The sequence below is a fragment of the Megalobrama amblycephala genome, linkage group LG14 (genome assembly GCF_018812025.1).
Source record: "Megalobrama amblycephala isolate DHTTF-2021 linkage group LG14, ASM1881202v1, whole genome shotgun sequence".
Lineage (NCBI taxonomy): Eukaryota > Metazoa > Chordata > Actinopteri > Cypriniformes > Xenocyprididae > Megalobrama > Megalobrama amblycephala.
The window spans coordinates 13,415,243-13,428,857 of NC_063057.1; the positions used below are offsets into that span (position 1 = coordinate 13,415,243).

At 36.9% G+C, this 13,615-nt stretch overlaps 1 long non-coding RNA gene across 1 annotated transcript in view; it reads left to right on the plus strand.

Moving 5' to 3' along the window:
- The first annotated feature begins 343 nt into the window (after positions 1-343).
- LOC125246472 overlaps positions 344-13,615 on the plus strand; it is a 91,825-nt gene continuing 78,553 nt past the window's right edge. The window contains exons 1-2 of the long non-coding RNA XR_007179890.1: positions 344-476; positions 13,069-13,158. This is a non-coding gene — a long non-coding RNA (uncharacterized LOC125246472). The remainder of the gene's footprint in view (positions 477-13,068; positions 13,159-13,615) is intronic.

Here is a 13,615-nt window from a genome sequence, read left to right on the forward strand (position 1 = left end):
TTAATGCACTTCATGTTGTTAATAACAAAGAATGGAGTATATAGCCTATATATTTTTTTCTCTTTGTATTTTTATATCAATATGGTTCAAGATTATCAAATCAATGTGATAAACGAGTTAGGTCACAAATAATCTACAAGTAATCAAAAAGTAGTCAGAATACATTACAAAATTAGTAATTTAGATTACATTAACTACAATTTTTGTCACAATTTATATATATATATATATATATATATTTTTTTTTTTTTTTTTTTTTTTTTTGTGTGTGTGTGTGTGTGTATCCTCATTTTCTATGAGACGTTTAAAATGAAAACTAATGCAAAATAAAAGTTCTCGGGGGGGAAAAAACCGCTTACACCTGTTTCCTATTAAGCCTTAATGAGTCTTGATCGTTGTGGGACCTGTGTGAAGAGAAGGACAAAGTCGCGATTGGATGTGTATACGTCGTTTTATCTATAAAAAGCTTAAATTTGGTGAGTAATTTTGGTTTTCTTTTCGTTAAAATGTTGTGATGATCCTTTTGGTGATGAGACAAGACTAAAATGTCTGTTGTTAAGTGTAAGAACATCCATAAGAGGGCAATATGGTATCACAAATGATTCACCTCGTCCGTTTGATTTATGTGTGTCACTAGATGGCAGAAAATGATCATTTTTTGAGATGCTGTGTGAAAGACTGATGGTGCACGCGATTGTAATGACAACATTGTGATTTTGCTTGTGTTTAACTAAGTGTCAGATTATTCCAAGAAACAAACAACCAGCAACAATTTTTTTTTTTTTTAATTGTCTGCGTCTAATACAGTTAATGCAAGCTACTGTATTAAAATGCCCTTTTATCACTAGGGAAATTGTATAATACATATAATTTCAATTCACCAGCTTGGCATCTTTTGTTGTTGGCAGCGGACCTGAAGTCCACTTTAGTTTATTGCATAAAGCTTTAGTTTAAAGGCTCCTATCCTTAACCATTGTGGCAGAGTGACTGCAGGTCCATGCGGTAGTACGCAGTGATAAAGAGTCAGTCTTTAGAGGTTTCACAATCTGCAATCTATCTTCACTGAGCTGCCCTGCTGGGGAGAACCGATAAGGTTTCAGAGGAGTTCAATAATTCTCTTAATTGATTGTCTGTAAGTGAAGATAATTCATGGTAATTGTCAGACCAGTGAAGAGCTCATGAGTTGAAGCCACTGAGGGAGGAATCATGGACGCTTCACTCACTTACATGGCAAAGATAGACCAAGAGACAGTCACAGTTTGTTTTTGCCTTCCCAGAGTTAAAAAGACTAATGCAGTGAACTATGTGGGAAAACAGATTGTGCTTTGCTTATTATACACTAGGCCAAAACACAAACCACCAGAGTGCACTCTGAGACCATTTAAGTGACTTTTATCAAGATTTAATAATTCCTGTTTGACTAAGGGCAAAAATATTGTTGTTCAACAGCTTTCCTGTACATGCCATCAGTTTGTAGAACAACCTGAAAGGTTAATTCTTTGGTTCCCTCTGGAATTTTGAATAGCAGTTTTCAATTAATTTGAATTAATCTGAATTGCAACATAAGGACTACAGTGGTTACCTGATTCGCTGGGCACATAATCTTACATCCTTGCTTATACAATGACATTTTCAAAATTCACAGCTGAGGTATGACTGAATGTAACTTTTGTACAACATGTGAAGGTCTTGGCGTATTAATCTAGGACAAAATATTTCACCATCAAAAAGCTCACACTTCAGCTGTGAACAGAATTATGATTGCTATGTTTATATAATATTTTTTTTTTCTTTAAATATTGCCTTTGACAATGGGGGGCCTTGAAGTAAAAAAACCCCAGAGAACCACAGATGTAGGGCTTCTCGAATGTCGTCTTCAATATAATGCTCATCATTTGTCAAAATTTCATGTTAATTTAATAATTCAAGCACTTTTTTTTTATCTTGGGCATTTGACAATTATAACAATTTTTTATTAACTATTAAGTTTCATTTGTCAAACTGTCAAAGGAAAGGACTGTTTACATTTGTGACTCAAAATGAGATCAATATAAAAACAGCAATACAACATGTGGCCATCACCACATCAGCCATTAAAGGGTTAATTCTACCAAAAATGAAATTTCAAAAATGTTAAATTTGCGCACAAAAACTATTCTTGTCGCTTCATAAAATTAAGGTTGAACCACTGTAGTCACATGGACTATTTTAAAAATGTCTTTACTACCTTTCCGAGCCTTGAAAATTGTAATTGTGTTACTGTCTGGGGATCAGAAAGCTCTTAGATTTCGTCAAAATATCTTCATTTGTGTTCCGAAGATGAACAAAGGTCTTGTGGCTTTGGAAGAAAATGAGGGTGAGTAATTAATGACAGAAATTTCATTTTTGGTTGAACTAACCCTTTGCCAAACACAGTCAAACAGGCTTTATCTGCGGTGGGGAATGAAGGAATGAAGCCAGAAATAGCCCAAGCCCTTTAACCATGAATAGAGGCTTGTATAATTTATTCCAGCTGTAATCAGAACACGGATTGCTGTCAGTGCAATCAGCTCATAATTAGGAGAATTCTCTGTTGCTCTGCTGTGTTTTCTGGGAGGCCCTGTGGTGCTGAGTGTCTGTCTGTGGGCTGATGTGTAGCAAACAGCCAATTTACTGAACCATTAAGATATCGGCACCTTTTGCTTTTCCCTCGTAACCTGTTGCCATGCCTGCTTCTCATCTCATATTATCTCTCACTCTCTTTCTCTGTTCTCTGCTCCCTATGTTTTTTCTCCCTCTCCGTCTGTGCCTTCCTCCCCCGCAAGTCCTGTGGCGAACAGGTGCAAAAATTATCTCTCATTCACAAAGGGCAAAAATACTTTGCGTATGGTGTCTTTGTCACATGTCGGAAAGAGGGCCAACGATTGGTCTTTCCTATGCATTTGCAGTTGTCACCTGAAACTGAGAAGAGGAGGAACTGATAGATTTGAGAATCTGCCACTTTTCTTCTTCCTCTGCTTTCTGATTTGCAAACATATGTTCTGTATCTTAGGGTTAGGGATTTTTTCAAAATAACTAAACTTAATAGTGATACCAATTCAAATAGAATTCAAATTAAAGGGTTAGTTTACCCAAAAATGAAATTTCTTTCATTAATTTCTCACCCTCATGTCTTTCCAAACCTGTAAGACCTTCGTTCATCTTCAGAACACAAATTAAGAAATTTCTGATGAAATCTGAGAGGTTTCTGAACCACACATAGGCAGCAACGCCATTGCACCTTTCAAGGTGCAGAAAGGTAGTAAAGACATTTTAAAAAAAATAGTTCATATGACTACAGTGGTTCAACCTTAAAGGGTTAGTTCACCCAAAATGAAAACTACTCCATGATTTACTCACCCTCAAGTCAGACTTTCTACTTTCAGACAAATACAGTCTGAGTTATTTTAAATAATGTCATGGCGCTTCCTAGCTTTATAATGGCAGTAAATAGAGGATGAGATTTTTAAGCCCAAAAAAGTGAAACCATCCTTCATAAAAGATAACCACACAGCTCCAGGGGGTTAATAAAGGCCTTCTGAAGCAAAGCAACGTGTTTGTGTAAGAAAAATATCCATATTTAAAACTTTAAATAACTAGCTTCCGCCAGACATCTGTATGCATCGATTTACGGCGAAAGAGTGAACTCTGGCCTGACACATGACGCGTTGACCATTCACGGAAGCACAGAGCAAAACAAAATACCGGTCACGAATTAGAAGTCTAAAATGAGAATTTTTAAAGAGAAATGTCGGAGGATTTCGATATAAGAGAAGAGGAGCTTGAGTTTGTTGCCCAGCCCTATTTGTTTGAACAAAGAGAGGCGTCAAAGCTTACGTTCCTCCTACATCGCATCAGGGGTTACTCTTTTGGCGTAAGTCGACGTGCGTACGGCCGTCTGCTGGAAGCTAGTTGTTTTCGTTTTTAAAGTTTTAAATATAGATATTTTTCTTATACAAATGATGTAATTCGCTTCAGAAGGCCTTTATTAACCCCCCCGGAGCCGTGTGGATATCTTTTATGATGAATGGATGCACATTTTTGGGCTTCAAAATCTCATCCTCTTTTCACTGCCATTATAAAGCTTTGGAGAGCCAGGACATTATTTAATATAACTCCCATCGTATTCGTATGAAAGAAGATAGTCATATACACCTAGGATGGCTTGAAAGTGAGTAAATCATGGGGTAATTTTCATTGGTGAACTATCCTTTCAATTAGGGCTGGGCGATATATCGCATGCGATTGTCATGCGCATTTCGTCAGTAAAGCCGGTTCCCTGATTACCGCTAAATCACCATCACCTGTTTTCAAATGGAGCGGCATTTAATAGACAGAGCCGTAGTTCACTGACAAGCCACGCAATATCGCGTTCATTATCGAAGGCGATTCATCTGCGATATGAACGCGATATTGCGTGGATTGTCAGTGATCTATGGCTCTGTCTATTAAATGCCGCTCCATTTGAAAGCAGGTGATGCCGATTTAGCGGTAATCAGGGAACCGGCTTTACTTACGAAATGCGCATGACAATCGCATGCGATATATCGGTCAGCTACTTTTAATGTTATGAAGCGACGAAAATACATATTGTGTGCAAAAACGAAACAAAAACAATGAATTTATTCAACAATTTCTTCTCTTCCCTGTTAGTTTCCTACGTTGTTTACATAGTAAACGCAGTGCAGCGCTTCCAGGGTTCTATGTCAGAACGCCGGCTCAGTATTGGCCGACGCTGTTCACGTGAGCACCATGCGTGTGATGCTGATGCAGGAGCCGGCCAATACTGAACCGGCGTTCGGACATAAACATGGAAGAGCTGCACTGTTTACTACGCCAACAGCATAGGAGACTAAGAGGGAAGAGAATAAATTGTTGACTAAAGTCATTATTTTTGTTTCATTTTTGCACACAAAAAGTTTTCTTTTCACTTTCTAACATTAAGGTTGAACCATTGGACTAATAGTACTATTGGACTATTTTAATGATGTCTTTACTACCTTTCTGGGCCTTGAAAGGTGCAATGACGTTGCTGCCTATGTGTGGTTCAGGAACCTCTCGGATTTCATCAAAAATATCTTAATTTAGGTTCTGAAGATGAACGAAGGTCTTACGGGTTTGGAACGACATGGCGGTGAGTACTTCATGACCGAAATGTCATTTTTGGGTGAACTAACCCTTTAAGAGTTGATAATCTCAGTTTTGAAGGTCATTTAAGTGGTCCTTTCACTTCTATTATAGAAGATTTAGGTTCAGAAGAGTGGGACGAAACAGAAAAACAGATCTGCAGATGGGACTGGGTGGTCTTGTATCACGTCAACAGTAGAACTAAAAGGGTCATTCTCTGTCTCTCTTCGGTGTGAATGCTTAATTTAACGCTCAGGAGGGGACTGTACCACTCTGACATCAGTGCCCCACTGTGACATTTCTTGCTCTGCAAGTAATGACAGGGCATGGAGGAAGAGCGAGGGGGCTAAAAGTGAGAGGGAAAGAAAGAACGACAGACATAATGGTCTGTACAATCAGTCCACATCAATCCCTCTGGCCCCCGCACTAAATCTTTGTTCTCCTGATAGGGACAAACAGTGGGGACCCAACGTCTGAGACCACATAAAAAAAAAAAATCCAGATTTTTTTATTTTAAAGTCACCATCAAAATCGTCAAGTCTTATTTTTATGAAAATTGCAGTATTTATGCCCTTGTAATCTTTAGTCAAAATAACTTCCCCTTCCTCTTGTAGCGACATCCCTTCTCTTCTCTGATGATGTGCTTAGTGGCAGGACAACCTATCACTCATATGAGATCACAGCAATTGCAAACCATAACGATCCAATCAATTCCCGGTGGACAAAATCAAGTCCCGTCCTACATTTTTGTTCTTGTTCGTGAAGCCATTACTTTCTCTGAAATACAGTAGGTCACAATACGGAATAAAAGACTATCACAACTTCCGTTTAATTCCAACTTTAAATTACAAAATGTGCCTATAATTCAGTATTCATTCATTCATTCATTCATTCAGGAGATTGACCAAAACTCCTCATTGTGAATTGGCCATTCAACACACACAAGGCATTTACCTCTGCAGTGCTGCTTACTGTGAAGCTCAAAATGTTCTCTCTCTCACAGGTTGAATTCACAGGAGACCTTATTACTTTAAGTCTCTTTGCATGCAGTTCGGCTGACATGGCACTGAATGAAGTGGGGATTGCTATAGCCACCACAGTGTTCAGCTGCCCAATTATGTCAATAGCTCGGATTTGAAACAGAATATGATAATGCCTTGGAAAGTTGCTAACTCCCTTGTTTTGAACTTATTAGCTGTGGCGTGAAGTGCTGTTCTGTAATTTATCGCCTTTTGGAGTAATAAATGGGGAAAGTAAGCTCTGTTTCTCTTATTGATTCACAGTGAGTGTCGACTTGCAGCTCTAGAAGAGAGCTCTTGCACTCAGCACTTATTTGTCAGCCGTTTCTTGCTTCTGAGAGTGTTGACCAAATCTGTTCTGCATGCACAATTATATTTATACAGCATAAGCTTTTAAAACAAAGCAATATCTTAAAAACAAAGCATGGAAGCACAAACACCCTTATTATGAGCACGGCCATTTCTCACTGTCAACAGCATTTGTTTTTGCGCAGTCATTGTGTTGTTGTGTGGGAGAGGTGTTTGGTGTTGTTTTTGGATGGAAGAGGTGCCAAACATTACAGGAAGGAATGTAAGGTGGCATGTAGTCTGAAGGCCAGGCTATTGAGGGTGGGCATGTCTTGTCCTTTCCATAATTGACTCTGGAGCTACGTGTTTAGGTTTACAAAAATCAGCCATTGATCCATGCAGGGCTGCAGGCTGCAGTTTCACTTTGTAGTCATTGCTTGATTTGTACCTCTGCATAAGTTCTCAGGTGAGAGGAAATGATGTCATTGGTGATAAAGAATGTACGGTTTGCCTGAGAAATTGCTGATTTTGGTGGAAGAAAGAGAACTGTCAATCAAACGTGCACAAATATGCAGAACTGACCATTATATCATGTTCATCCAGTGTCTGGATCCCATTTGGGGGCAGCAGAGATTTGCAGGTAAAATGGTGTAATGAAATGGCATAGATTTCCAATACCACAGACAAAAGAACAGGATACCTCAGTTTAGACCTTTGGCTTTATCAATATTATGATATTTCTGTTCTCTGCTTGACACAGAACATGGTCTGTATTCCAATACTCTTGTAGATGAATAGCAAGTGAGCTCATATTTATGTTGTCTGAGCAATTGGATTTACTTTTAAAGGATGCTGTCCTTAAAAATCCCAAAACAGACCTGCGACTATAGTATCAAAAATTTAGGACACCCCCCCCCCTTTTCCTTTTTATGAGGACATAAAAAAAAAAGACATATTTATGCCAAGTTAATTGATTCTGAATCAGAATCATATACAAAGTAGCTAATGCAAAAAGTAAGAGTAAAGTAAATAATGCAAGAAATATCATAAAATTAACTGTCGGGAGTACAATATTTGCACAGCGAGTTTTAGTTTCTGACCCTGTCTATTATCAGTAACCACTGTTGGACGCTCTTTAAATTCCACATGAAATAGATGGAACTTCAAAGGTAGGATTCATAGAATTTCCCTGTGTTTTAGAATCTGATCTCAAGAGCTGAACACTACAGAATTGTTTGGTCTTTCAAGTGGATGTTTAACACAATTGGACCAATGAAGCAGGAGATGTTTGGCATTCTAACTAGATTTTGAGCAGGTTAGCAACCCTTAACACATTTAGACCTGGGGGCATGTTGCATAAACTGCTAAGACTAGTCTTACTTTTTTGGTGCTCTTTGGTGAGCACCCAAAAAGTAAGAGTGAAAAATTTGACCGAAAAATTTTACGTTTTATTTATTTATTTATTTTTAGAATTTTTTACTTCATTGGAATGGTACAAAACTTGGTAAAGGTTGTGGCACTTGCTATGTGAACACACAAACACACACACACACACACACAAAAAATCATGGACATGATTCGAAAAGGTTAAATGGTCCTAAAAAAAAAGTCACACTTGTACTCCTCGCAGTCAAAAAATGAAAGCATTGGAAACGAATAGGAGACGAATTTCATCTAGTGAAAACTTTTGGTACTGCTGGCAAACAAAATCTTACTGAAAGCTCATTTGTTTTATATATCTAGCTCAAATTTGGAACACAACTTGTTTAGATTTATGGCTTTGATTTTCTTGCAGATTTACAGTAAAACATGTTTTTGAAAAAATATATTTCTTATAAAAATTGAAAATAGTATTTTTGTGCATTTTTCATAACAATAAACTTAAATTCTGTAACTTTTCACTGTCACTAAAGTTCACTTTAAAAAAAAAAAAAAAAATTCACTTCAGCAAAACTTTACCAAGTGTCATCTTTGAAAAGACATGAAAATTAAGTCAAAATTTATGACAGTTTAAGTTGGAAATGTCATTTTCAGGTCTATTCTCAAAAAAAGTGAATAAATGGGTTATAACTACAGCGTAAATATAGTTTAGTACCATAAAATCCCCAAAAAAATCAAAATGTTAAATAAAAAAAACATTATCGAACTAAAATATAGTACATTCATTTCATTGAAATAATAAAAATAATAATAAAAAAATTTAGGTCATTTTTGACCGACACTCAAAGAGCAAGAGAGGGTTAAGTGTAAGACTGTTCATAACTTTTTTTTAAGTTAGTTACATAAAAATGTAGATTGGTCTAATTTGATACCGAAAAGTAAGACTGATTACCACTAACTAACTGTTAGTTGGTCACACTTAAGATAGTCTTAACATAATGGCTATGTTTATGCAATTGGCCCCTGAAATGTCTAAAGTCCGTGCTCTTTTTCCTTGAATAGTTTTGTATTCTTGTCACATTTACCATAAATATTTACTGTATTGTCTTTGATTGTGCGACTTAAGACTACATATGACCAAAGCTGAAATGTAAGGACTTTGGGGCTACAACATACAAAATGTTTGAATCTAAAATGCAAAAAGGTTAGGTTTAGGAATAGGGGATTAAACAGAAGTCAATGGCAGGTCACAACCATGTTAGAAAACAAACATACATTTTTGTGTGTGTGTGTAAAGTGCTTTTTCACACTCCAGTTCACACTGCCTTGTGTGGCTGTGTTGATATGTGGGTTCAGCAGGTGTGTGAATCACAACCCCATATTAAATCTAAATTTACTTTTCATTTCCAAGATGATGAACGGAAGATTGAGTGTTTATTTATTTATGCATTTTTATACGGCGATTCAGGCTGCCTTACATACAGCTTGTTAATGCATTTGTATTCATAGGAACATAACTTTCACCTTAGAACATGTATACAGTATATCACTTCCAACCGATTTATTTTTCATCTGCTCAGAGTATTACAAATCAGTAAATCTGCCTATAAGAGACAATATTTCAAAAGGCTTTTATTAAAACAACCTGGCTGTGCCGTTATAGTAAAATATTAAAATCCTGGCCACATCGATCCTGTCTTCGTATTCCGGTTTGTTCTACAGAATCCAACTTGGCAAATCATTAAAATTTTAGTGTCTACTTATATACGCTTGAATAATTTATCAGGCGTTGGACCGAGTGATTCAGAAAACACTTGATTGTCTGCATGCTGGGGGTCTGTGAAGGTATTGAACCAGGAAAGATGATTTCAGAATGCATTGGATGGAAAGTCGGTGGTATAGGGATGATTGAGCAGAAAGATGGCAATGTTAATGACCGGAGAACATAGCTAATGTCCACTGTGACAAACTGGGGTCTGTGGAAAACTTGAGGTAAACAAGGTTTTTTAAAAAAAAAAGATTTTCTTTGATCTAAAATATTTTTTTCTCACTATCATTGTCTCCAATCTTGACATGCTTTGAACCAGTGAATTGGCCAATTATTAATTGATAATTGTTACAAACCCCATATCAAAAAATCAATCAAACTCTGGTTGGAGTGCAAAAGGTGAATGTTAAAGGTCTGTAGGCTGCATCTTACCTGTAAACTTTTAAACTTCAAGTGCTGCATTTTGTCCTACTGTTTCTAATTTTAACAAGAACGTTCTATTCAGCTCATCAAAACCTCCCTAAATCCCTTTAGGTCCAATTAGCTCAGCTCTCCAGAGTGAAAAGGCATTGGTTTTTACTGACAACACAGTTTCAATAGTTTTGACAACATGTCATCGCAAAAAACGATTTTGAATAAATCGACTATTCAGAGGTTTAATGCAGAAGTTGAAAGAGGTGTGACGCCATCAGTGGTAATCAGCAGTATTCATTTGCTGTAGAGAGATATTTAGCCTCACCTTCTCCTTCCTGCCGCCACATCCCTCCTTCCTGCCTGCTCATTTGATTGTTTTTACGTTACAGCATTATGTAAATATGTGCATTGTGATTCTTTGGGGAGCATCTGAGCATTAGCGAGTCCAATCTGGGCCTTTGCTAGAAATGCTAGATAACATATGTCCACTTGTCACGCAAACACAAACACACTAACAAATGGACATTAATAGACTCGAGACCAGGCCTCATCTGCAATCGTGCACCATTTGCTGGCACCCTCAGGTGTCATTTACAAATGCTGAACTTACGGCTGTGAATAGACATTATTAATGGAGCCCAGAGTGGAGATACAAGGAGCTGCTTAGCCCTGAACCCTTAGCGAATATGAATAACAATGGGTAAGGGATCATTACCTCGGCCTGGAGGGAACATTTAATCAGGTTTTGCGTAATGAAGGCAGTTGCCGTAAATCGGGCACATGCATAATGTTCTGTTGACGTGTGTGCTCAGCATTGCATTAGCATCGCTGCCACTACCCTGTTAGCAGAAGTGTAATTGAGTCAATGGAAATCTGAAGTCCAAAAGAACACCAGTGTTTTTTTTTTTGGTCATTCACACGTAGGTTAAATTAAATGAAATGCTTTTAAAATCCACAAGCTTAAAATGACATTGATTTATACATATTATGCTAATATCAGTCAAAATACCACAAATAGCCTTTAGTTTGTCAAAATTACCCTTGACAAGTGCTTTGGACTAAAGCAGTGAAGTCACTTTCAAAGTGAATGAATTTTAGCCACTTCTTGATGGCTTGAAAAAAGAAAATAAATTATGAGCATTAGTGCAACCGAAGGCACACCAGACCATGATTTGCTGTAATATTGCTTGTCAGAGAAAGGCAGTTATTGTGATTAAGAGGGAGGGACATTCTTGTTCTAGAGCAGTGGTTCTCAAGGGGGCCTGAAGTATTTAATAAATTATTATTAATATTTTAAAACAACTAAATTAAAATGCTAAAAACACATATAATCAAACAGTAGATTTCTGAAATGTATTTCTTATAATAATATAATCAAATAATAAATAATGAAATAAAAATAATAAAAGAATACCCCCCTCCCCCTTTTCCCTGCTTTTAATTCAAGAACATGTAGTTCTTCTGAAATCACACAATGAACTGTGGTTAATTAAATATATCAATACTCCCAGTTTTTGTATTGGGGAGCCTTTGAATATGGTGTTTAACAGCGGGGGGCCTTTGAGTCAAAAAGATTGAGAACTAGAGAGTGTTAAAACGTTTCATGTGTGTACTAAAATATTTTTGATCTGCTGTTCTGACAAAAAGAATGTAAATTTAAACATGTATATCTGCTAAAAATTGATTTGTAGACACAAGCATATGAATTGCCTCCAAAGCATGACTCCCATTTTTAAAGGTGTCATGAACTGCATTATTTCATTATTTGGGTGCACTTATAAGGTTAGTATGATTTTTACATCAAAATACATCATCATAATTTAAAAAATAAAAAGGCATTTTAAAAAGGCATATTTTAGCCCTCTAATTTGAACGCTTTGTTTTAAGGTGCGTGTCTGCTGTGAGACTTCAGTGTAAACGGCCACTGCTGTAATTGGCTAACATCTTTGCATATGGAAATAGCTAAGTATTACATGTGGAATTCTCTTAAAAACATTTAGCACTTTTACTATTACAGTTCTCAAGGTTTTCTAATCGTGAAAAGTGTTGATTTATAGCATTACATTTAGATCTGTGGCATTATATTTAGATCTTGGCATGAAAGGTTGCAGTGATGAGCATGTAGTTAATGCAGTGCAGTGAATGCAGTGATCTCGTCATTGTAACTTGATTTCTGCACACTAACGAATGCTTTAATCATATCTAACAGTGCAAACAAGAATAAGAGATTTGTTGATTTATAATGGGAGTTTTGGCGAGAGTCCAGAACTCTCATGCTGTTTGATTGACAGCTCCAGCGATTGTAAAGGGAACGTTCTTTGATTGCTTTCTATGTATAATTTAATCACAGTTTAAATAACAGATTATTTTCATCCTACTAAGAGAAGCTGTGAAGTTGACCGTTTAGTCACTGGTTTGATTTACTGGCAATAAATGATTTTGAGACAAAAACGTCAGACTGTAGGCCTACATGAATCATTACATATTAGAAATCACTGGTCACTGGTGATTTTGGTTAGACATGTACACATAATCTGTACATATCAAACGATCTGTAATAAAGCAAAAGTCACACAATACAAACTTTTTTACTCACATAAGTGAGTTTTTTTTATTATTATTATTTCAGGCTCTCTGCAAATCCAATGCAGCTACTGTGTTTTTCCACAACCTGGCACTGCACAACATTTTGCACTCTTAAAAGGCATGTATATCACTTAGTTGCTTGATCCAGTGTTAGCATCACGTCTGTTATTTACCTACTAATACCTGTCGTGCTCAAATCAGTGGGCAGGGCTACAGTGGTAACAATGTAGAAGTAGGCGTTAATCATCTTCTGCAGACGCGGTATTTCACCTCTCTATGACGTAATAAAGAGACACATTCCACAACGAGTCATAAAAGCTGTTTTTGGACTAACAAGGAAGTTTTCATTTCTGAAACTTACAGGATATTCTTGTAGTATGATAACCTGTTATATGTCAAAATTATATGTCAATTTCTCAATGAATGACTCCTTTAAAGAAACACTATACTTATCAAAATCCCTTTCAGGTCTCAGTGCTTCACATCGTAAGCAAGAAGAAAAATAGTTTCAACAGGACTTTTTCAGATGGCTGATACTAAATCCTGAAGACATCAAAAGTAAGTTAAAATGTGTTTAGTCAAGTTCTGAAAATGCTGTTTTTGCAAGAAGGATGATGGACATGAATAAACATGATCAACATGAATCCTCTGGAGTCAAAGCCGCAGACGAGTCAAAGCTGATGCTTTTACCCAGCTGTTCTGATTAATGAAGTGCAGCGGTGAACAGCGTGTCACTCTCATGTCTGTTTGATGTCCGCACGCCCTTCCTTTGTACAGAGGGAACAACAGCGGGGGCCATGATCACAGCCAAACACTGTTTAATCTAAATTAAAACTCACTAATCTTGTTATTATGCTGACCCCTTTGCAAGACACACTTCCACAAGGCCCCCTCATCCCCCTACCCATCACCCAAACATTTTCATCCAACTGAGACAAAAGGATATGTCTCTTTGGGGGAATTAGATGATAGTATGGCGAACTGAAGTGGGAACATTTGATTTCAACAGGCTTGT